This window comes from Oryctolagus cuniculus, chromosome 8 (genome assembly GCF_051225735.1).
Source record: "Oryctolagus cuniculus isolate XC-2025 breed Fujian yellow rabbit chromosome 8, ASM5122573v1, whole genome shotgun sequence".
Lineage (NCBI taxonomy): Eukaryota > Metazoa > Chordata > Mammalia > Lagomorpha > Leporidae > Oryctolagus > Oryctolagus cuniculus.
The window spans coordinates 55,522,718-55,548,147 of record NC_142874.1 but is presented as its reverse complement, the minus strand read 5'-3'; the positions used below and the strand labels follow the sequence as shown (position 1 = coordinate 55,548,147).

At 43.1% G+C, this 25,430-nt stretch overlaps 1 long non-coding RNA gene across 1 annotated transcript in view; it reads right to left on the bottom strand.

Moving 5' to 3' along the window:
- Positions 1-1,922: 1,922 nt before the first annotated feature.
- Positions 1,923-25,430, bottom strand: part of LOC149125024 (uncharacterized) — a 161,171-nt gene continuing 137,663 nt past the window's right edge. Inside the window, exon 3 of the long non-coding RNA XR_016212280.1 lies at positions 1,923-2,047. This is a non-coding gene — a long non-coding RNA (uncharacterized LOC149125024). The remainder of the gene's footprint in view (positions 2,048-25,430) is intronic.

The following is a 25,430-nucleotide window of genomic DNA, read 5'->3' as shown; positions in this document are numbered from 1 at the left end:
GCAGTGCAGACGCACCTCTAGGCCAGGAGCTATCATTTATTACTGAACTTATTGGTATATGCCCACAACCCAGTGTGGAATACGTTAGAACTTCCATTTCACATTTAACCTAGTGGTTTAATGCATAATTTACAGTTTTGTCTAACATTCTATTTTCTCCACCATGTGTCATTTCTTCCACATCTCTATTTTCTGTTCATAAATGTTCATGAGTCCCAAGGTTTTGTGGCCATAATGATTTTTCAGGAGGGCATTTCAGCTCCAAATGAAGCTTTCAATTGCGATGCAGTCAATGCAGTTGTTCTTGGGTTAGAAGAATGTCCAGCAAAGCCCTGGGTTTTTGATGTTACGGTGGTTTCTGCTTCCATCTTGGAAGCATGCGCATTGCTGGTAGATTTCTCCTCCCCTGAAGTCAAGGTTCTTCCAGACCAGTGAACATTCAGCAAACTGGAGGTTGCATGCCTTGTCCTTTTCTGGAAAATTACCTCCTCTCAGACAAGGAGCTCACAGACCACAGGACTGAGAACAGGACTCAAGAAGCACCAAGTCTCAAACCAAATGGAGCATGAGGAGCAGCAGTGAGCTGGAGTAAAAGCGAGGCAGAAGATAAAGAAATGAAGTCACAGAAGCCGAAGAAAAAAGTCCAGGACACTTTCCATGAGGAAGACATGCAGAGGACTGGGAGAAGGGTAGGGACTGTCAGCACAGCCATGGAGACCTCCCAGAAATCAGATGATGTCAACCTTGGCTGCACCTCAAACGATTCAGCCAGTGAACTCCAGACAGACAGACACCAGGACTCTGATTTCCCTTACAATTATCCTAACATCTTGCACAGTGCTAGACAGATGGAGACTTGGCATATAGACAGCTAGACAGAGTTTGCTATAAGTGTACATCCATATATTTTTGACCTGCAGCACAGGAAATCGATGTTGCTGTTATTGAGAGTGTTAGTAGATCACTACATCTGTGATATTAGTTTCAGGAATTAGTGTCGTCCCCAGGAAAGTTGAGTGCATGGCAAGTTAAGGGAACACAGTGACCCCTGGCTGCATGGAATAGTTGCGGTACCTGGGGTCGTATATCATCTCTCTGAGCCTCAGTCTCTATTGTAATATATTGGAGGAAGAGACTCATGTACTTTTCCCTATTAGAAGATGTTTTGCAAACCATCCTGGTTGCTTACCTCAAATTTACCCTTTATCGAGGTACCTTTCTCTGAAGGGAGGAGAGAACTTCTACTTTGACTATGACCTTGTCTAAATAAGATCGGAGTCGGCGAACTCAAAAGGCTTCCATAGCCTTGGCAACTCATGACAAGAGCCTAGGGTGATTACTGATGCCATAAACAAGAGTGTCAATTTGTTAAGTCAACAACAGGAGTCACTGTGCACTTACTCCTCATGTAGGATCTCTGTCCTCAATGTGCTGTACATTGAGATTTAATGCTATAACTAGTACTCAAACAGTATTGTTCACTTTGTGTTTCTGTGTGAGTGCAAACTGTTGAAATCTTTACTTAATATATGCTAAACTGATCTTCTGTATATAAAGATAATTGAAAATGAATCTTGATATGAATGGAAGGGGAGAGGAAGCGGGAGATGGGAGGGGTGCAGGTGGGAGGGAAGTTATGGTGGGGGGAGAAGCCATTGTAATCCATAAGCTGTACTTTGGAAATTTATTAAATAAAAGTTTTTTAAAAATTACCCTTTATCCATCTAGGCAAAGATTTTCCCCTGGCCATCAGGTCCTGCTGACCTCTTAGGTCATGTTCTGGCTATACCTCATTCATCCTTGCACATAGGCCCATGCTCCCAAAAATGTCTGTTTGCTCCAAAGAGTCACAATTGCAGAGCAGCTGGTCTCAGCCTACTGTTGTAAGGTTGTTTTGTTGACTTGGTTGACACTATCCTTCCCTGGTCATTTGGGTTAGTGTGAGGCATGTCTTCCATTTGGCCCCCTGGACGCCCTCTCTCCTCTTTACTCTTCCCTTTTGGGACCCCACTCCCGATGCTCTGGGCCTTCTCGCCAGTGAGAAGCCCTAATGGGAATTGACAGAAAGAAGGAGAGCAGGGTCAGGTCATGTCTCTCTCCAGGTCTTCCTTGGGGGGCTTCCTGAAGATGCCAGATACCTTAATTGGAAAGCACATCTTCTCTCCTGCCTACAAAACTTTCTTCTTGCAGGTTTGAGAACCAGTTTGGTAAGCTCTTGTTTCCTATACCCTTCTAGTCCCAGGAGTGGTAACAGCTCAACTGTTGGAATGTCAATTCCCTGACCTCTCCCTCTTGGTTTCCCTGCATCCACACCTTTGTAAACAACCTTCTTTACTCTTTCCTCAAATTATCCTAATGTGAATGTTTCATTTGTTCCCTGTTAACATCCTATACATAAACAGGGACATCACTGAGGGGTGTGTGTGTGTGTGTGTTTGCAGGGGAGCTGTGTTTTAAAGCCAGCTTGTTGGGAGAAAGCATTTAGTCTAGCAGTTAAGATGCCCACATCAGAGGACCTGGGTTCAATTCCCTACTCTGGCTTCTAACTTCAGTTCCCTGCCAGTGCTGACTCAGGGAGGCAGAAGGTGGCAGTACAAGTAACTGAGTTCCCATCAGCCATGTGGGAGACCTGGACTGAGTTCCTGTCTCCTGGCTCTGGCCCTGATGCAGCCACAATCATTGCAGGTATTTGGGAAGTCAGCAAGTGGATGGGGTCTCTCTCTTTCTCTCTCTCTCTCTCTCTCTTTCTCTCCCCCTCCGCTCTACCTATCAAAAAATAATAATAATAACAGCTTGCTAATGTAAGCTAATCTCTAGTTGGTAAAATGAGACCTATTATTTTGTTTTGTTTTGTTTTGTTTTTAAGCTGGGCTTCATTCTCAGTCTTGGTGTGTGCTTGGACCAGCCTGGTACCCTTCATCCTTCTGTAGCTTCTAAAAGTCTGTGATCCTTGGTCTATGCCAATCCAAACTGTGGCCAGATTTTATTTACTAGAACTAAAAGCACATTTAAAGTTCGACGTGTATTCAGGACCAATTTCCCCAGACTATAGGACTCCTCCGAAATACATACCCTAGAAACACAGTATGTAGAGTTTGCTCCCCCTATTATGAATTACTAATTTTAGATACCCGCTAAGGATAAACACCTACTCATCAGTCCCTAGAAGCTTCTGTTACAATGTGAACATCTCAAAGCAGGCAGCATTAGACAAGGTTGCTTGACCTCTTGGATTTCCATAAAAGGAATGGCCAGGCCAGACAAGGAGAGGGCACCCAGTGGGTTGGATTTAGCCATCCTTACAATACATCCGAACCCTGACAGAAGTGGCTTTTGAAGGTGTTACACCATCTTTTTCACATGTATTTTTATATTGTGTGTTACAGGGGATTTCTTTTTTCCTTGACCTGATTTTGTAATCACTCTCCTAGCAAGCACCGTATTTGGAAGTCTGGGGGTTTCCGTTCCACATGAGCTCCTGAAAATAGAGATATTTTTCTTCGGATACAGCAAACGTCTAATTCCTACATCTAAGTAGTCTAGGTTAATTGCCTCACTTAATGTCCTACAACAGCAAATTCTACAGCCTAATTCAATGTTACACTAGAAAAAAACTCCTTTTGTGTGACATTGAGCCTCCAAGTTGGAGTAGGGGTGAAAGGAAGTAGGTGTTAGCATTCACCTCTTCCCCAAATAAATGTTAGCTTGGTTAATGGGCTCTGGAGGCAAAGCCAGCACTTGTCTCTCTTCTGCATGGAGCTGATCCAGCAAGCATAGGCCATCAAGGAAAAGGTGGCTCTGTAAGGCACACACAGAGAAGCTTCTATCTCTGTATATAAATCACGTCTCTTCCCTGTGACAAGTCGTGTCCAGGCAAAGCTTATTACAAATTCAGCTTGAAATCTCGTGAAGGAATAGGAAAAAAAATAACAGCAGCTTTATGGAGCTGTACTCAGGAAATGACTTGAACTCATCCCAATTTTAAAGTCCCGTCCTATACAACAAGCAGCTAAAACCCCATTTTCTGGGGGAACTGCCCTTACAGGGAAGGTGTGGCAAAGCCATCTGCTGCTTTATAGCCATGGTCTGCAGTCTTGTTTTTCTGGTCCAACTATGAAATTGCACTAATCACAGAAACAGCCTGTTTGGCCAGGAAGCAGTGTATGCCAGACACAAGTGAATTTAAGCCCACATGTATTGAAGCTGCAAGCTTAGTTTGCAATTTATGTGCAAGTGGTTTTGTATTTATTGATCTGGACCGAGTGCAGGTCCTATAGGGGAAATATGACAGATTTCATCTGTCTGACAGCCAAGTCTAATTGTATTTTCAGTCTGAAATGACCAAAGACAAAAGTGCACATGTCGAGGGTCTTCACTCTGGTGCCATATGGAGTATTAGATACAGGGCTGGGGTCACTCTAAGCATTCATTTTCATAACTAAACACAGACTGCATCCTGAACAGCTAAAACAAAAGAGGCGAGAGTTTTTTATTCAAATCTGAATTAATAGACCATCAGATCTTGCCTGAACGTGGGAGGCCCATTCTAAAGAGTGCCTTTTAGAGACAAAATTGGGGGTGAGGATTTAAAAAATGTGTCACATATTATTGATTCATCTGGACCATGAAACTTCTGAGCCAAAAGTCAAATACTTCCCACAATGGTTGTCATTAAAATTATATCCAATACTTCTGAGAAGGCCTGCTACCTTAAAAATCAAAAAGTATCTTCTTTAACCTTACTTTCTGGTGGTGAAGACTAATTGTGCCTGTGAGAAGAGTGGCCTATGATTTCCCTGTCTGTCTCTCACACAGAGAGAGAGAGCAATACACACACACACACATAAACACACACAGGGGGCCATCAGCACTGAAGTTGCACAGAGGCTTATTAGAGGCCATTATATAATTAGTGCACAATGAAACCTGCCCCAAAAGAACATTGCCTGATCCCCAGCAATCCAGAGGCTGCATTAGAACAGAAGGTTGCTGGGGCTCTGAATTCTGGTTGACCAATCTAGCGAGCAGTATTGGACACTGTAGATCCCTCCATCTTCTTGGCTTCAAGGACCCCACTCGATGCAAATTCTCCTCCCACACTGTTCACTGTCTACCTTAGTGCTAACTATGCATATGGTATAAAGGAACAATTACTGGATGACTGAGTGAGGACTGGTTGTTTAACTTCTCCAACTCTGAATTTATCATCTTAAAACTCGCACTAAAACTGTGTCATAATAAAGGATTAATATGGAATGTACACAGAGCTGGCACTTGGTACAGAGGTTTAAGATACTATTGGGGGGAGGGGGACTGGTGCTGGGGTGCAACGGGTTAACGCCCTGGCCTGCAGTGCCGGCACCCCATATGGGCGCTGGTTCTACTCTCAGCTGCTCCTTCTCTGCTCCAGCTCTCTGCTATGGCCTGGGAAAGCAGTAGAAGATGGCTCAAGTCCTTGGGCCCCTACACCCACGTGGGAGACCCGGAAGAAGCTCCTGGCTCCTGGCTCCTGGCTTCAGATGGGCACAGCTCCGGCCATTGCGGCCATCTGGGGAGTGAACCAGCAGATGGAAGACCTCTCTCTCTGTCTCTACCTCTCTCTGTAACTCTGTCTTTCAAATAAATAAAATAAGTCTTAAAAAAAAAAAGATGCTACTGGGATGCACATACCCTATCTTGGAGTGCCCAGTTTGAGTGCCTGCTCCACTCTCAGTCCCCACTTCCTGGTAATGCACACTCTAGAAGACAACAGTTGATGGCTCGAGTATTTGAGTCCCTGCCACCCACATCAGAGATCAGGACCGAGTTCCCAGCTCCCAGCTTCATCCTGGCTGAACCTCGACTGTTGCAGACATCGAGGGGTGAACCAGTAGTTGGAAGATCTCTCTATGACTGCCTCTGTCTCTTTACAAAGAAACAAAATTATTTTACTTCAGATAAAGTAATTTTTAAAATTTTAATAAATTAACACATATTAAGAAATAAAACATACTCTCAAGTCTGTTCAGAGTAGGTGCTCAGTGGATGATAGCTTACCTTCCGTTTTTCTTGCTATTTTTAGACAACTGCAGAGAAATTTTGTGCATTTATCACTTCAACTCCCATCTCATTTCTGTCTTCCAGAGGCAGATTTGCAGTCCCAAACTTTTTTTTTTCAAATTTTTCATCTATTATTCATTATATTAACTTCATTATCATCTGTTAATCTATCATCATACCATGTTTTCCCCAAATCCCAAGACTTGATTCTTCAATCAAGGCCCCAAGTTCAATACCAACACAACTAAGCTGCCTGTTCATTCTGCCCCCCTCCCACACACTCTGTCCTGCTGTCCTACAGCCTGTGGCTCACTTCCCTCCCTCTTCCACCCTCCTGATTTGTTTAGTTGAAAGACTATTCTCTCACTCATCCAGTCCCTCCATTAGCAGGGAGCTGGTTCAGAAGAGGAGCAGCCGGACACAAACTGGCACCCATATAGGATGATGACACCTCAGGTGGAGTCAGCCTACTATGCCACGGCACTGGTCCTTAATTTACTCTTAAATGTCTCTCAAGCCAGATAAAATATTCCTGTGAAATACTCTCACAGTATCATTTATTTTCTTCCTTATTACATATCAATGAATTTTCATTTATACACATATTCTGTGATGACTTGAATAATATGTGTCTCCTCCACTGGCCCATAAGCTGCATGAAGACAAACACCATTCCTGAATTTGCTCAGTTTTGTTCCAGAGCCTAGAGAGCACTTGGTGAGCGTTAAATTAATATTCATTGAATGACTAAATCAGACCAGTAACTTATGACCTTCAGCTGTCATGAATATCAGCAGGAATTGACCCTTATCTCATGTAATTCTCATAACAAACTTCTGAGGTGCCTACTATCACTCCATTTTATAGATTAAGAACTGAAGAGAAAATATGTCAAACAACTTACCAAGAAGACATAGCTATTAGGTAATTGAATCAGAATTCTATTCCAAGTAGATTTGCTTCCTAAGATCATGCTGAGACCCAGAGATTCTTTTCACCTGAGCACTGGGTGGCTGGGACAATGGAATAAGCCCAGGTGAGGAGTGGGCATTTGGCACAGTTAATTCACCACCTGGGAGGCCCACATCCCACATCAGCGGGCTAAAGTTTGAGTCCCAGCTCTGCTCCAGATTCCAGCTTTCTGTTAATGTGCACACTTGGAAGCAGCAGGTGATGGCTAAACTACCTGGGTCCCAGACACCCTCATGGAGACCTGGATTGAGTTCCTGGCTCCTGGCTTTGACTTTTCCCAGGACTAGCTTTTGCAAACATTTGGGGAGTGAATCAGCAGATGGGAGATCTCTCTCTCTCTCTCTCTCTCGCCTTTTCTCTCTCCCTCCCTCTCTCTATCTTTCAAATAAATAAACAATAAATAATTTTAAACATTAAAAAAACAGTTGAAGTGTGGAGGTGAAAAGAGCACAGCCAAGCACATAAACCTGGGCCCTGGCACATTCATTCACAAGCACATCTCTTAATCCTTTAGAAGCCTTTTGGGCAATTTGGAGAACATTCACAGAAGATCTGCAAACTGAGCAGGTATGTCAAATAAAGTTCCATGAACATGACTGGAGTGACATCTCTTGACCCTCACCACATGAGAAATGAACAGGGACGATAAAGACTTTGATAAGTGTGGGTATATGTAAGGCTAGTGATATGGTTTGGATATTAGCTTGTCTGTACACCAAAGACTCTTCTTGGTTTAGAGGTTTGGTTTGCAGGGTAGCTCTACTGGAACATGAGAAGGTGGGGCCTACTAGGGGGTCCATAATTCACTGAGGTTTTGTACGCAGATAGTAGCTCTTGCAATATGGTTGTTATAAAACCTCCATTTGGGCTCATCTTTCCCCTTCCTCCCTCTCTCTCTCTCCCCTCTTCCTCCCTACCTCCTGCATCACTATATAATCCTTCCTCCATGTGCACTGTGACACTGGGGCCACATGATCTTAGACTTAAATCTCAAAAACTGTGCTCTAAATAAATCTTTCCCCTTTTTAAAGATGGTTACCTCAACATCTCATTTTATTGGCAAAAAGTAGACTAATACAACCATCCAAAACCTTCATTAGAGTTGGGCATGATTGTGTAATGGGTTAAGCCTCAGCTTGCAATAGCATCCCACGTTGGAGTGCTAGTTCAAGTCCTGGCTACTCTGCTTCCAATCTAGCTTCCTGCTAATGAGCCTGGGAAGGCAATGTAAGATGGCCCAAGTCCCTGGTCCCCTGCCACCCATGTGGGAGACCAGGATTGCAACCTGGATGTGCAACCTGGATGTTGTAGTCATCTGGGGAGTGAACCAGCAGAAATGGAAAATTCTCTCTCCCTCTCTCTCTCTCTCTCTCTCTCCGTGTGTGTGTGTGTGTGTGTGTGTGTTTCTGTCTCCCCCACACACACACTCCCTTCCCAACCCTCCCTTTGTTGCTCCAACTTTGAAATAACTTCAAAAAGCTGTCATTAATGCCCTAGAGGATGTACTACAAACCCCAGGAAATGCAAAAGACAACATAAGTTAAACATACATCCCAAAGAGAAGAGAACCTTCCTGGCAAAGAGCAGAGGTCTTGCTAGATTCCATCTGCTTTAGGATGGAATTTGCATTTAGGGGTTGAAAACCCCCTTCACCCCTGAACCCAAGGTAAACAAATGTTAGCAGTCCTGTCAGATTATTGGGTCACTCTCTTAGCTACTAAGAAGGTTGAGTCTCACATCTTGACCATAGTAATATAAGAAGAAAGTGGAACACAGCAACAGACCCTGAAAAGTTTGCAGGGCCTCAATACGTCTCTGAAAATGTGACTGAGCTTAACTTGGGAAGTGGCAGTAGACAAAAGCCTCTCTAAGATCAAATGAACAGGATCAGGGGACTTTGGGCAACCCAAGGCCCCAGCCAAGATGACACAACTTCATAGAGAGGCAGCTTTTGAGAAAGCAGACAGAAGAGGAATAGAAGAATCCCATGAGTGCCCTGAGCTACAGTGGAAGAAACCCAAAAGGCCTTCAGAACTTCTTCCACTCTTTCTCCTGTGAGGCCAACCCTTTGGGAGGAGCGTTTTAGGAGGATTATGAGGGCTGGGATATGCTTCTGCTTTCCAAGACACAATCCCTTTGATCAACCCAGAACGAGGGAATCCAGGGGTATCAACTCCAACTTATCCCATGAGTATGATCAATTGAACTGCCTTGTCAAAAGACCTACTGGATCGGAACTTAGGTTTAACTTGAAATTAGGCATAGGAGAAGTTTGGGAGTCTTCCTTTACACTCCTATTCTTTGCTACTTCAATCTCAGCCTTTGCAGATACAGTCTTTATGACATAGAAGTGGCACAAACATTTGCTATAGGAATTCATCTACATAGGGAGACAAAATCATGGAAGAAATCAAATTGAGCTTGAAGTTTGAAGGATGATGTGGTTGTTTCTTCCTGTCAGGGAGATTTTTTCCTGGATTTTTTATTTATTTATTTGGCAGGTAGAATTACAGACAGTGAGAGAGAGAGACAGAGAGAAAGGTCTTCCTTATGTTAGTTCACCCCCTAAATGGCCGCTACGGCCAGAGCTGTGCCAATCTGAAGCCAGGAGCCAGGTGCTTCTCCTGGTCTCCCACGCAAGTGCAGGGGCACAAGCACTTGGGCCATCCTCCACTGCCCTTCCGGGCCACAGCAGAGGGCTGCACTGGAAGAGGAGCAACCGGGACTAGAACTGGCATCCATATGGGATGCCGGCGCCGCAGGCAGAGAATTAGCCTAGTGTGCCAGGGCATTGGCCCCCCTCAGGGAGCTTTTAAAATCCTTGGAATTTACTGAGTGATAGGAGTGTCTTTTGTTACTATTGACCCTAGTTCCCCCAAACCTTATGCTAATGTGTTGACTCAGGGTGGGCACCTAGGTGGCTACAGAAGGGAGGCTGGAACCAGAAATACCAAGTATGTGACCTGAAGGTGAGAAATTTCATCCCCGTCTCCTCTATTGACTTCCAGAGAGGGGAAGGAGGTTGGAGATTGAATTAAAAACACTCTGGATGGGCTTCCAGATCGGCAAACACATAAAGGTGCAAGGCTTCTGCTGACAGAGTGTGAAAGCTTGGCATACCAGCCCTGGATCCAGTGCACGCATCTCTTCCACGTGGCGTTCTTGAGTTGTATCCTTTAAAGCAAACTAGTAATGGTAGCTACCTTCCTGAGTTCTCTTCACTCTAGCAAATTACCAAGTCTAAACAGGGGTTTTGGGAAATCACAAATTATAGCTGACCAGTCAGAAATACAAGTGGCCCTAGGGCTTGTGACTGGTCCCTGAAGTGGGAGCAGTTTAGTGAAAAAAGCTGTAAACCTATGGGATCTGTGCTAACTCTAAAGGTTTATGTCAGAATGTGAATACAGCCAGCTGATATCAGAGAATGGAAAATGGCTTGGTGTTGGGAATCAGAGATGGGTATGAAGTTAGAGATGAAAGGCAGTAACAGGTTGCACTGGGAAATTTGGACCCATAAAGTAACAGGAAGTATAGCCTTCCAGGAGTCCCACTGATGAGGTGGCAAGACACATCCCTGAATGCAAGCTCAGGAATTTATATTTTCTATAATTTGTGTGTAGTTAGCTACTGTATATTTTTTTGAAGGGCAGACACAGAGAGACAGGCAGAGATGTTTGACATACTGATTCACTGCGCATATCTCCACAAGATCCAGGACTGGGTCAGCCCAAAGCCAGGAGCCCAGAACTCAATCCAGGTTTCCCATGTGGGTGACAGGGGCCACTGTCCACCAAGGTACACATTAACAGGAAGTTGAAATTGGAAGCAGAGAAGGGATTTGAACCCAAGCATTCCAATATGGAATACAGCATCCCAAGCAGCTTTTTAACTGTTGCACCAAACACCTGCACCTTCTGTAGCTTTTTAAGCAGGAAATAGCGTAGAAATTTATCTTGTATTACAAGGAAACTTCTTCCCCTAGCAAAGAAATAGCAGCAGCAAGCGTATAAAATATATTTACAATTAAATAAGAAACCAATTTTTTAACTACACACATCAATATCGTTACTTAACATTAATATATAAAACTGTTCATAACTTACAGTTAACTTCATTGAATTTTTACCAGGTAGACAAAGTTAATCAGTCAAAATGTTCATGGTGGAGTACAGCGTGACTTTAAGAATTTTAAATTAAAGCACAAAAAACTCCCAGACAATTCATGAATATGTTACCTTTTCTTCTCAGAGTCATTGGCTGGTTTTAGCCATAACATATCAATTTTCAAAGAATGAACAGTACCTAGGACACTCCCTTATATCTGGGATTACTGTTAACTGAATTGAAACAAATTCTAAGTTCTGCCTCTAATGCTTCTTTTCACAGCCCTCAGAGATGCATTTGGAGTTTTGCACTGTTGGACATCCAATTTACGTGGTTGTGAGGAGCTGCTAAGCAGTTTATCTTCTCTCCATTTTAACGATCAAAACTGAATTCCACTGAAACTATTATACTGTTAGTATTGTGCTCTTCTATACTGGCTGTTGGCCTCATGAAAATGAGCCAGATTTACAGTCAGATTTATTAAGGGGTGTTGTAAACAAACTGTTTTGCATAAAACTCTACAAATCAAGTCATGTATAAGACATGAAAAAAACATGACAAAAACAGAGACAATGTCTGGTGCAGCTGTTAAGACACCACTTGGTATGTCCATATCCTGTATCAGAACGCCTAGATTTGAGTCCCAGCTCTGCTTACAATCCCAGCTTCCTGTCTATGTGCACCCTGGGAGGAGCCAGCAGGTCATGACTCAAGTGCTTGGGTCCCTGACACCCACTTGGAAGATCCAGACTGAGTTCTGGGCTCTTGGTTTCAACTGGCCCCAGAAGATAGAAGATAGCGCGTGCTGTCTCCCTCCTTCTCCCTCGCCTTCTCTCTCCCTTTCAGAAAAAAAATGATACAACATGGCACTTGAATCCAGGCTGCCTAAGCAGGTATATCCCCCAAAAAGGTTCAAAGCATCAGAGTAAACAAAAAGACCTCTCTCAAGCAGATGCCCCAATCTAAGCCATAGAGAAGGAGGACTAGGTTATTGTGCGAATTTAAAATCAATTTATTATTGCCTCTTGCCACAGTGTCACTAACTACTGTTTGTGTGTGTGTGTCTGTGTGTGTGTGTGTTTCCAATTTTAAAAGAAGCAGGGTTGGTGGTGGTTGTCGCCATGAACATCCTATGAATGATTCATTCTCGCTCAAGTGGAACCCATGGGAAATGTTGCCAATAACTTGGCTTATTTCTTATTTCCAGCTCTCAGCAGACAACACATTTGTCTATATTCTTACCAAGAGCCATAAATTTTTCAGTTAATATACAAATAATAACACTCTATGATTTCCATTTGGTCTCAGTCCTCGGGGCTTTGGGAATGAGGAAAAACACCATCATCTTGATCAACAGTGTGGACTGCGATCCTGCAGCCTATTGGGAAGTCCCAAAAGAGAAGTGAAGAAGGGCGAGGTGCACTGTTGTAAATCCTTAGATGCATTGCCACAACAGCAGGTAGCATTTAGCCAGATGACCCCAACCAATTTTCCTCGCTGCAAGGCCAGGGCAGGGAACTCAGATGTTCAGCTGCTGTCACCTGTGGTGGGTCTGAAGTGGCAACACCTCCTGCACAGCTCAATCTCCCTCTTTCACTCATTAAGCCTTGGGAAAATAACTTCATTCAGATGTAAAAAATGGGAAAATATCTTTCAGAATTCTTTTGAGGCTTGATTAAAACACTACAGGAAAAATGCCTCCTGCAGCACTGCATTTAGTAGGTCTTCAGCAAACATCAGCTCCCAACCTCCTTTAATTTCCCTATGAAAAAATATCTTGATGCAAAGTGATCCTCCACACTCCCCCCTCACTCCACAGGAATAACCATTGCACTTAATAGGCCCTGGGTCCAACCCTGATTTGGACACAAATTCAATCCAACTGTTGGCTGCCCCAATAGTCTGCAAAAGGACCAGGCTAAAGAACAAAACATCAGCCTCTACATTATTGGGAGCCAGGGCAAATCTATCCACATAGCTGGAAAATATTTTTTATTACACAATTTCCCAAAGAACGAGAACCGGGCCCTATTACTTTGTGACCGCACAGAAGGGCAAACCATGAATGGACAAGTGTCCATCAGGGGGCCGGCGCTGTGGCACAGCAGGTTAACGCCCTGGCCTGAAGCACCGGCATCCCATATGGGCACCAGTTCTAGTCCCAGCTGCTCCTGTTCCAATCCAGCTCTCTGCTGTGGCCTGGGAAAGCAGTAGAAGATGGCCCAAGTCCTTGGGCCCCTGCACCCACGTGGGAGACCCAGAAGAAGATCCTGGTTCCTGGCTTCAGATCAGAGCAGCTCTGGCCATTGTGGCCATCTGGGGAGTGAACCAACAGATGGAAGACTCTCTCTCTGTCTCTACCTCTTGCTATAACTCTGTCTTTCAAATAAATAAAATAAATCTTTAAAAAAAAAGAGTCCATCAGGAGCTCTGCAAAGGTCTCTACCACCAGGCACAGCTGGGAAGGGTTCACAAAGGCCTTGTTCTCCAGCCCAGAGTGTCAGAAACCCAGCTCCCTCACAAACACTCCTCTGCCCACAGCCCACCTCACTGTGGCCTTTTATCTGACCCACTAAGAGAGCAACACTTGCTCAAGCCACATGAGGGCAATAATGCCTGTTTTCCCCTCTAGTTTAAGGCTTAGAAGAAACATCCCTTCTGCAGCCATGCTAAAACCCTAGCTCCAGACACCTTCTGCTCTCCACTCAAACCTTGTCCCATCATGACATCTATTTCAGTATTTTTTCCCTTCACCGCTAAAGCAAAGCATTCACTCTGAGGCACGCTTTTGAAGCAATAAACAGCTCGCTTCTTTGTGGAAAAATAGGCAATTTTCGAGTAACCTTTGGAAGCATCTAAATAACCCACACATATTTATGGCTGAGTGAGTCTCTGGATTGAGGAAACTTTAAGCCTGTGTTTGCAGAGATTGCCATTAACATCTTTGAGCAACCTCTCCCCTCATTTTAAAACAAACAGCTCACTCAACAGAGGCAAATCTGGTGGGTTTGTTGCATGTTGTTTTCTTGGGTTTTTGTTGTTATTGTTGTTGTTTTCCTTGTTCCTCTTCCTTCAGCTTGGCTTCCTAAGCAGAGATCCGATGCACTCAGGAAAGTTCACATGGTGAATTTTCACACAGGAGGTCGCGGCATCCTGACAGGCAGGGGCCCTCACCACCACCTGGGGTCTCGCCTTCTAAATGAACTTCCATTTCACCTCGCCCCCATTCTCGCCTTCTTGCACGAATAATCCCCCTAGGAGAAGAAGGAAGGGCTCTCCTCTTCCTCCCACCACCAACACTGTAGCAGGAACACACTGTTTTTTAAAGGGTTTGTTCTCGGGAGAAAATGCCATAAGCTATATTTATCTCTAATCCATTTCTCGCTCTACTCCAAGATTAAAGAATTAATGACTGCTACAGCTGCTGTCCTTAGCACATTAATTACTATAAATTGGCTGCAGTCTCAAAAAAAAAAAATCTACTCACCAACAGGAGTGAGAGGGCGAGGTTGTAGGCAAAGCCTCAGGTACCTAACCTCAATAATAAGTCAGTGCAGCATCAAGCCCAGGAAGGCCTACCTGGGCATGGGTGCTAGGTTTCCACCTGCAGGCTGAAGCATGGAGGAAGGAGTAGGGCCAGGTGAGAGACAGGGAAATATATTGTATGCTCCAGTACACATGACTCTCCTCAGGGACCTCATGCCAAAGAAAACTACTCTTGGATTCATAAAAGCCGGCACCATTGCAAGCCTTCAGTCGTTTATCAGTCCGAGGGCTGTTTTACACGTGCTAAAATCTGTGCAGACAGGACACAGTGCGTGTGGGTGTTCACACCCACTTGCCCGTCCTGGCTTCCTTGCGCCCTCCCAGGACTCGGGATACACCCAGCCCCCAGCCCCCAAATCCTTTCATATTCCATTCCCTTCTCCCACTTCCCTTTTTCTATCTCTTCTCCATCCGACTGAGTTTCACAAATTCTCAGCCCCAACTCAAGCCCCCTCACTCTGGAAGCTGAGGTCCCCCAACTCCTCTTGCTTCCACAGAGCTCACATCTTTGCCCCCCAGTTTCAGTGTCCCCAGGCTATGAGCACCCGGAGATCTGGGCTTGGGAAACTTTCACTAACTCAGTGCTGCTCCTCTCTCATCTGCTTATCCATCCCCTCGCTCCACCCCAGCTTCCTCCTTTTCCTTCACACCCAAACTCTCCCCCTGCCCCCACCTCCGACTCCCCGTCCGCATCTCCTTTCCTACACAGCCTATATTCTGGCTTCTGGACACCATCGCTCCAATAAAACTGCTTTCTTGAGGGCAGGCATTTGGCAGAGCACTTAAGACCCTGCTTGGGACGCCCCCATTCCAATATCACCCTGCCTGGGCTAATCCTGATTTCAGCTCCAGACTACTGCTCACCCTGGGAGGCAACAAGTAACAGTTCAAGCAGTTGGGTTTCTGCCACCCATGTGGGAGACCAGAATTGAGTTTCTAGGCCCTGCCTTCAGCTTGACCCAGCCCAGACTGTTGCAGATATTTGAAGAGTAAACCATCCAATGGGAGATCTGTCTGTCTGTCTGTCTCCACGTTGCTCTCTCTTGCTCGGTGTGTGTGTGTGTGTGTGTGCGCGTGCACGTCTTTCAAATAAATTAAGTAAATAAACCCACTTTCTCTAATGCCACCTTGTTAAATCCCCAGGGCACACTTTAGACCTATCTTAGTGAAAAGCCCCAGTTGGAAACCTGAGGTTCATTCTCAACACTGTTGTCATCCTTACCCTGCACAGGAATGACCAGGCCCTGCCAGTTCCACATCCCAACTAGCCCTGAGCCTGTCCACCCTCTCCTCCCCTATTGGTGCTCCCTGTTTCCAGCCTCCACTACCTGTTAGCTTCACAGGTGCATGCCCCTCCCAATAAGTCTCCCCGACTCCCCCAGCAGCCGGAGTGAGCCTTCTTCAATGCAAATCATGTTTCAGCCCTCTAATAACAGCCTTCCATATTTCTGCCTTTCTCCTGGGATGAATTTCCAACTCTTAACAAGATTTACTAGGCCCTTGGTTGTCACACTCCAATCTCATCAATTTTAACTCTTGTTATCTCTGCCTCCTCCTGAATTCCTCAAGGTTTCTTGAGAGTGAACTGCTTCCTCCCATCGCCAGGCCTTTGCCCACGCAGTTCCTAATCCTTCACCAGCCCACTTTGCCCAGATAACTCTTCCTCGCCCTTCATTTCTCATCCTAGCCACCAGCTCTTCCTGGAACCCTTCCCCACCTGCCTCAGTCCTGGCTAGGTGTCCCCATGACCCCCGCAGAGCACCTGACCCTCCCTCATCACAGCGCCTAGCGCGACTTGGCACCTGCCTGCTTTCTGCTTGGTCTTCACATTCTCTCTCTGCAGAGAGCAGAGGTGCTCTCAAGCCAGACTAAGCTGAGCGGTTTTATGCTAAGGATGCTGACCCCCACAGACATGAACTTCATAACAGTGGGGGCATCAAAGCCATCAGAAACTGAGGCTAGGGTGAGAGCGTCATTGCTCCTGTCTGCCCCTCATGCCATCTTCCTCTCTGTCCCCCAGCCAGATCCCCCACACACACACACACACTTCAGCGCAGTCCACAAGGCCACCACAGCCTGTATTATGTTAGCTAACTCTCAAGGTCAATTCTCCTCTCTGGCACTCACTGCTGTAATCTCTCAGCTTCACAAGTCCAAGTTCGTGAAGGAATAATTGCTTTGGTCCCTCCTGTTCTCAGGTACTGTGCCACTGGAGTCTGGGTTTCCCACCACCATCTGGGAAAGCGCCCTTGATTCTGGTCAAATCAAGTGTTGCACAAGGATGGAGAGTGGTGGTGTGGAACTTGGCTGTGCTCACTCGTCAAGGATCTGGGGGTTCAGTTATAAATAATGGGTGCCTCTGAGCCTGCTCCATTCTACTCTGTCTTTCTAGCAGGAAACCAAGCCTTTTGCTGTTCATACTGCTTGCCCTGCAAAGGATAAAGTGCTGGGTTGTGGCTGCGGGAGCATTTAACAGAAGACCCTGTCCAGAAGATGCATTTGGAGATCCTTTTTCAGTCAGACCAGGCTGGGTAAACAAGTCCTTGATCCCCATATAACAAAAATATAGCTGTTGTTCCTTAAAGAGAGTTGCCCAGATAATAAATGTGTTCTGACTCTTCACTTCACTTAGAGTCAAACCTACCACTTAGCTGATAACAGCTCCTAGTAGCTTTAACCAAAACAGCAATAACCTTTTGTAGCTTGAGCCTGCTTGTCTGACCTCTCCTTAAAATAATTGCCCATTTGGGCTTTAAAAGTCCAAGAGAAAATCAGATAAAACACATAAACAGGATTAATGCAATATTTTAACATTGGTGTAATAACAACCGCTTCAGGAACTGGCCCAGTTTGAAGTTCACCTCCAGACTCAGCAGATTTATAAGCCACAAGGCCCATAAGGCACTAAGCATAGCTTCTGATATATGGCAGATGTGAAGGGCTCTATCTTTTTTAAAAATATTTATTTGCTTATTCAAAAAGCAGAGTGAAAGGGAAAGAGAGATCTTCCATCCACTGTTTCATTCCCCAAATGGTTGCAACAGCCATGGCTGGACCAGGCCAAAGCCAGGATATAAGAACTCCATTCAGGTCTACTCTGACATCACCTGCTGCCTGCCAGGATGCATTATTAGGAAGCTAATGGGGAGCACAGCAGCCAGGACGCAAATGGGCAGTCTGGATCCATGATGCCGACATGGCAGGTGGTAGCATAGTCCACTGTGCCTCATCACCAGCCCCAGGCTCTATCTTAAGTCATGTCTTTTTGATGCAATGCAGCCTTTTACTTCTTTACATTTTGAGATATCTCTCTCTCTCTCTCTCTCTCTCTCTCCCTCTCTCCTTCTCTCTCTCCCTCTTTTCTCCATTATTTGCCTTTCAATGCTGATGACCAGTCAGCTACAATAATACTTCAAAAAATTTGTGAAGAATGTATATTATGAAAAATAATGCCAGGGGTAAGCATTTAGCCTAGCAATTTAAACACCAGTTGGAACCCACACACACACACTCCATATCAGTTTCTGGGTTCAAGTCCCAACTCTGCTCCAGATTCCAGCTTTTTGCTCATGTACATCCCTGGAGACGGCAGGTGATAGCTCAAGTTATGTCCCTGACACTCGTGCAGGAGACCTGGGTTAAGTTCCTGGCTCCTGGTTTCAGCCTAGCCCATACACAGCCATTTTGAGTGCCTGGCCTTTGGAAAGTGAACCAGCAAATGGGAGCCCTCTGTGTCCTACCCCCTCACCCTTCACAAATAAATTAAATAAATAATAATTTTTAATTAACCCAAAAGAAACTTACCTTCTCTTTTATTTGAAAGACAGAGAGACAGAGACAGACACAGAGACAAATATAGAGCAATCTTCCATCTGCTGGCTCAATCCCTAAATACCTGCAATAGCAAATGCTAGACCAACCCAAAGCCAGGAACTAGGAACTCCATCTGGGTCTCCATGCGGGTGGCAGGGAACCAAATACTAGAACTATCACCTCTGCTTCCCAGGATGCACATTAGTAGGAAAACGGAATCAGGAGCAGAGTTAGTACTTGAAGCCCAGGCATGCAGATATGTCCTATATGGCATCTTTAACAGCTGTACCAAATGGATGTCCCCAAACTTAACTCCTGATTCCATTTTTCTATGAATTCTTTGAAGTCCTCTCATATTTTATTTGTCTTTTAAGATTTATGTATTTATATATTCATGTGAAAAATTACAGAGAGATCTTCCATCTTCTGGTTCACTCCCCAAATGGCCACAGTGGCCTAGCACTGGGCCTGGCTGAAGCCAAGCACCAGGAGTTTTATCTAGGTCTCTTGGCATGGGTCCAAGCACTTGGACCATCTTCTGCTGTTTTTGCAGGCCATTAGCAGGGAGCTGGATTGGAATTTCAGCACCCAGGACACAAACCGGTGGTCGTATGGGATACAGGTGTCACAGGCAGTAGCTTTACCCGCTACACCACAAAGTCCTAAAACATCTCTGCACTAAGTGATCTGGAAGCAGGGAGAGATAGAAATGCTGTGGATGAGGCTTCTCATTTTTTTTAAATACTTTAGAGATTTATGGGACCCAAACCAGACTTTAGAGGCACTAACTACAGACTCCAGGGCTGCCGTGCTGGACAGCTCCTATTCACCAGCTGTACACTCTTTGCCTTTAAGGCACCACCATTGAAGATCCTTCCTTAGACTCGCCTGGTTTAAGCATCCTCCAGTGGCTTGCTGAACATACATATTCATGGAGCCAACCTCATGTATTGAATCAGAAGCTCCAAGAGTGAGACCTGGGAATATAATTTTAATGAGCACTCCAGTGACCTTTATCAACTGACAAGTTTGGAAACACTGTTCTAGAAGAGAATACTTTAAAAGTTCCTGAAAAATAGAATTAAAATGTTAAGTTTATTTTGGTTAAAAGATATTTGAAATCCATGCATTCAAAGAATCTTAAAAGTTTGTCTAAATGCATAATACGGAAAAACAATGCATACCAAAAAATTTTTGCACCAAAGTAAATTTACGCTTTAATTTCATTTTTTTCATGATTTTTTAAAATCCTTGTAATATCTCTCCTGCCTCTTCCCAAAAGGTATACCATTATTGTAGGGGTTCTCACACCAGCTACATTGTGGCATCACCTAAGGAGTTTCTTACTCAAGCCAGTGTCTCCATCCAGACCCATTCAGAAACTGGAGGGTGGAGAGCATGACAACTTTTAAGTCCCATCCACACTGCCATTTCTGTTCAAATCTGCAGCCACAGTTGGGAATAACTGGTGCAACACCACCCTGCAAGATACCCATGAAAAACCATGGGTTCTCTAGTAAAATCAGTGCAGACCATACTGATTTCTGAGCCATCCCTGGATTCCCAGTACATATTGCCATGGCAAAGACTCTGGAAGTTCTTCAACAAAGAGCCCATTTAATTGTATTTAAATTTATTTAAATTTTTGCTCCAAATTTAATTGTCTAAATAGAGAATTTGTTTTTTGGGTTTGCTTGTTTGGCAGCTGGATAGTTTGCTGGTTTTACATAATGTGAATGATTATCACATACATATGTATACATACGTATTCCTATTTGTATGCATATATTCCCATATGTATTCTTATATTTCTATATATATTTAGGAATATGCCTATTAAATCCTATTGCCCTATGTTCTGAGCCAAGGACTAGCCTCGATGTTCCAATACAGTTTGTGGCAACTTCTGTATTATAATCCTGCTTCTATAAAGCTCTTCATTTCTGCTTCTATTCGATATTTATTCTTTATTTCATTCCGACCTCTGGATGTTATATAGCACTGATTCTTCAAACTTAAGCATAGGTTCTTCTTCAAGGAACGTGGCTGAGACATACCTTTCTCTTTTCCCTTCACTTAAGCTGACTTAGAACTAGTCTTATTCAAATAAAATGACATCTCTAAGTTTCATATAAACATATCAAATTCACAGTTTTTATTATCATGATTTCCAGGTTATCAACTCCAAACAAGAAAGGAATAGACAATGAGAAAGTAGAGATCATGTACCTCCTGCAGCTGGTCCATACTTGGGTCACCATTAAAACAAGAAGGAGCGTCAACCACACTCTTCACACTTTCATCCGCTTCCCTAAGCTGGCCAATTTCCCCAAGAGAAACACAAGCAAGTCACTAAAATACTTGAGGAAAACAAAGTGGAAAGTATTAGACTTTCTACTCAGGAAAAAAAAGACAATACATAGATAAAAGGAATCTTAAATTATTTGACATTAAATTTTCTCCCAAATTACACAGTAGAAATTACCATTCTGACCAGCACTCACTCTACACTGGGATTTCTTCATAGGAGTACTGTTGCCATTTTGAACTAGTGATCATTTGTTGTGGAGCCTCCTTTTGCACTGTAGAACTTTGAGCAGCATCCTTGGGTTCTACCTACTAGATACCAATAGCATGTACACCCCTGCCCACCCAGTTACAGCAATCAAAACTGTCTCTTCACAACGCCAAATGTTCCTTTGTGATAAATTGCTCTAGGTTAAGAACTGACACTCAGTAGGGGAAAAGCCAGATTCAGAAATAAAAAATTAAATTGCAAGTTTTTATTCTGGATTATTTAATTATAATTATATAAAAATAGATAAATTTTCCTATAATTTTTGTTTCCTGTAAAATGTTAATTAACATTGACACTCTTTTCTAAAATCTCTAGTTGATGGGGTAAGGCAAAGGGTGGTGTTCAGGGAGGAAGGTAAATTTCTAAGATGGACTTAGAATGTTTTTTTAGTGATCAAGAATGTTGGGTATACTTATTTTGCTATACAGAAATTTAAAATATAACATGCTAATTTAAAAAATTTGAAGGTGGACATTTGACACAGTAGTTAATCACCACTCAGGATATCTACGTTCTATGTTGGAGTGCCTAGTTTGAGTCTTGGCTCCTCCAGTTCCAATCCAGCTTCTGATAATACACACACCAGGCAGCAGCAGATAATGGCTGAGTATCTGGGCCCCTGCCACCAACATAGAATACTTGGATCCTGGCTTCAGCCTCACCCAGCCCTGCCTGATGTGAGCATATAAGGAATGAACCAGTGTATGAGATTTTCTCTCTCTCTCCCAAGCACTTTGGCCATCTTCCACTGTTTTCTTGGTGGCACATTAGCAGGGACCTGGATCAGAATTGGAGCAACTGGGGCTCAAACAAGCCTCCACATTGGATGCTGGCACTGCAGGTGACAGTTTAACTTTCTAGGTCACAGTGCTGGCCCCAAACAGGCATTTTGCAAAAAAGGAAATTCAAATGGCCAACAGACACATGAAAAACTGCTCAGGATCATTAGCAGCCAGGAAGATGCAAATAAAAACCACAACAAGGTTTCACCTCATCACAATTAGAATGGCTCCCATACAGAAATCTACAAACAACAAATGCTGATGAGGATATGGGCGAAAAGGTACCCTAACCCACTGTTGGTGGGAATGTAAACTAGTGCAGCCATTGTGGAAGACAGTGTGGAGAGTCTTTAGGAATCTGAAAATAGCTCTACCATATGACCTGGCCATCCCACTGCTGGAAAATTATCCAAACAAAATGAAATCAACATATAAAAGAGTTTTCTGTACTCCCATGTGTATTGCAGCTTAATTCACAATAGTTAAGATATGGAGTCAACCCAGATGTCCATCAACCAATGACTGGATAAAGAAAATGTGGTATATATACACTATGGAATACTACTCAGCCATAAAAAGAATGAAATCCTGTCTTTTGCAACAAAATGAATGCAACTGGAAACCATTATACTTAGAGAAATAAACCAGTCCCAAAAAGACAAATACAATGTGTTTTCCCTGATCTGTGGTAACTTATGAGTACAAAATACATAATGTGTATGAATGAAATGGACATTTTGAGAGATGATAATTGTTTACAATTCTTGTCTCTACAGTTGAGGAACAGTGTTTTTTCTTGTTACTGTTTGTTGTGTTCTTTACTTAGTGAGGTACTAATCTTATGAGTATAAAATAAACTGACAGTATGTCGTTGTAAAAATTAAAAGAAAGAATAGGAAGGAGGAGGGGGTGTGGGGAGCCTTGGTGGTAGGAAGGTAGGGTGGGGAGTATCACTGTACTCCTAAATCTGTACACGTGAAATGCATGAAATTTGCTCACCTGTATAAATTTAAAAAATAAAAAGAAGGAAATCAAAGAGAATGAAACACAATTTTTTTCTGATAAAATTAGTGTATTTTTTTAACTTTTATTTAGTAAATATAAATTTCCAAAGTACAGCTTGCGGATTACAATGGCTCCCCTCCCCCATAACTTCACTCCCACCCACAACACTCCCATCTCCCACTCCTTCTCCCATTCCATTCACATCAATATTCATTTTCAATTATCTTTATATAAAGAAGATCAATTTAGTATATATTAAGTAAAAATTTCATCAGTTTGCACCCATGTAGAAACACAAAGTGAAAAATACTATTTGAGCACTAGTTATAGCATTAATTCATATTGAACAACACATTAAGGACAGAGATCCCACATGAGGAGTAAGTGCACAGTGACTCCTGTTGTTGACTTAAAGAATTGACACTCTTGTTTATGGCATCAGTAATCTCCCTAGGCTCTTGTCATGAGTTGCCAAGGCTATCGAAGCCCCCTGAGTTCACCGACTTCGATCTTATTTAGACAAGGTCATATCAAAGTGGAAGTTCTCTCCTCCCTCCAGAGAAAGGTACCTCCTTCTTTGATGGCCCATTCTTTCTACTGGGATCTCACCCGCAGAGATCTTTCATGTAGGTCCGTTTTTTGGGTGTTTTTGGTTTTGTTTTTGTTTTTGCCAGAGTGTCTTGGCTTTCCATGCCTGAAATACTCTCATGGGCTTTTCAGCCAGATCCGCATGCCTTAAGGGCTGTTTCTGAGGCCAGAGTGCTGTTTAGGACATCTGCCATTCTATGAGGCTGCTGTGTATCCCGTTTCCCATGTTGGATTGTTCTCTCCTTTTTTTATTCTATAGGTTAGTATTAGCAGACACTAGTCTTGTTTATGTGATCCCTTTGACTCTTAGACCTATCAGTATGATCAATTGTGACCTGAAATTGATCACTTGGACTAGTGAGATGGCATTGGTACATGCAACCTTGATAGGATTGTATTGGAATCCTCTGGCACATTTCTAACTCCACCATTTGGGGCAAGTCAGCTTGAGCATGTCCCAAATTGTACATCTCCTCCCTCTCTTATTCCCACTCTTATATTTAAAAGAGATCACTTTTCAGTTAAATGTAAACATCTAAGAATAATTGTGTGTTAATTACAGAGTTCAACCAATAGTATTAAGTAGAACAAAAAAAAATACTAAAAGGGATAAAGTATTAAATTGTACATCAACAGTCAGGACAAGGGCTGATCAAGTCACTGTTTCTCATAGTGTCCATTTCACTTCAACAGGTTTCCTTTTTGGTGCACAGTTAGTTGTCACCAATCAGGGAGAATGATGATATTTGTCCCTTTGGGACTGGCTTATTTCACTCAGCATCATGTTTTCCAGATTCCTCCATTTTGTTGCAAATGACCAGATTTCATTGTTTTTTACTACTGTATAGTATTCTATAGAGTACATGTCCCATAATTTCTTTATCCAGTCTACTGCTGATGGGCATTTGGGTTGATTCCAGGTCTTAGCTATTGTGAATTGAGCTGCAATAAACATTAAGGTCCAGACCGCTTTTTTGTTTGCCAATTTAATTTCCTTTGGGTAAATTCCAAGGAGTGGGATGGCTGGGTTGTATGGTAGGGTTATATTCAGGTTTCTGAGGAATCTCCAGACTGACTTCCATAGTGGCTTTACCAGTTTGCATTCCCACCAACAGTGGATTAGTGTCTCTTTTTCCCCACATCCTCTCCAGCATCTGTTGTTGGTAGATTTCTGAATGTGAGCCATTCTAACCAGGGTGAGGTGAAACCTCATTGTGGTTTTGGTTTGCATTTCCCTGATTGCTAGTGATCCTGAACATTTTTTCATGTGTCTGAACCAGGGAGCTTCTGTACTGATATCAGCAAGAAGAAAAATATTTATATTCTAAGGGGAAAAAATTTAAATTAATTTGACAAAATTATTAACTTTATATGCATTCACTGTGCAAAACCTATACTACAAAATTAATCCTAAATATTGTAAAAGCTCATAGGTGCTCATTATAGCATTATCTAAGGTAATGAAAAATTGAATATCACCTAACTGCCCAATAAGTAAGTTATTTTGCAGAAGTTACAGTGTAGAAATTAAATTGCTTCTGTAAAACATAGTAAAACAAGCACAAAAGATATTATAATATATTCCTATGCATACATACATACCTACACATCTATATATATATATATAAAATTAATTCAAACTTTGTGGAAAGTTGGGCTTATTTTGGTGCAAAAAAATTTGAAATCCATGCATATGAAGGGGCTTCAAAAAGCTCTTGAAAAATGCATATTATGAAAAAACTTTCTTAAGTCTCCTTATGTGTGTTTGTGTGTGTGTCTGCATCTGTCTGTCTACGGGGCTTGATATACACCACCTGAAAGCTTGGCCCTAGTTAAATTGAGATAGCTGGAATGTAAACAACTTTTTTTCATTCCTTCTAATTTATATTTCTTAATTTGTGTAGTGAGTATGTATTACTTTCACAATGGAAAAAGTAAACTCCATAAAAAATGATTAACTTTTCCGAAAGTGCAGTTCAGTGTAGTGAGACATTAAAATAAAC